General features: G+C 47.1%; 1 pseudogene; it reads right to left on the bottom strand.

The window, feature by feature from the left end:
- Positions 1-5: 5 nt before the first annotated feature.
- Positions 6-389, bottom strand: LOC109131966 (annotated as a pseudogene).
- Positions 390-395: the final 6 nt, after the last annotated feature.

Genomic DNA, 395 nt, shown 5'->3' with positions numbered 1-395 from the left:
GCATCCATCAAGGGGATGATAAAACCAATCGCCTTCAAGAAAGCAGCTAAAACTTTACCACGGTGTGACCTAATACCTTTCCACAAAGGCTTCAGAACAGAATCAAAGCTTTCAATACCATATGGAGCAGCAGCTTCAGCAAGCGCAGCCAGTGACAAAGCGGTAATAGTCCTAACCTTCTGGTTTTCATCGCTGAGACCATGTTCGATAATCTCTACTAACGACCTTAAGTGAGGCAGGACGGCACAGCCAATTAGTATCGCAATCTGCTGAACAATCTTAATTCCAGTGTGCCGTGCCTGCCATGACTTTTTACTCTGGCACACGGCTTTCAGGAAAGGCAAGAGTGCTGGGATTCCAAGAGCTGAAGCCACCACACTGAAAGCTCTCGCTGT

This window comes from Camelina sativa, unplaced genomic scaffold (genome assembly GCF_000633955.1).
Source record: "Camelina sativa cultivar DH55 unplaced genomic scaffold, Cs unpScaffold10041, whole genome shotgun sequence".
In the NCBI taxonomy this organism is placed as follows: domain Eukaryota; kingdom Viridiplantae; phylum Streptophyta; class Magnoliopsida; order Brassicales; family Brassicaceae; genus Camelina; species Camelina sativa.
The sequence above is the reverse complement of the archived record's forward strand: the minus strand, read 5'-3'. Positions and strand labels throughout refer to the sequence as shown.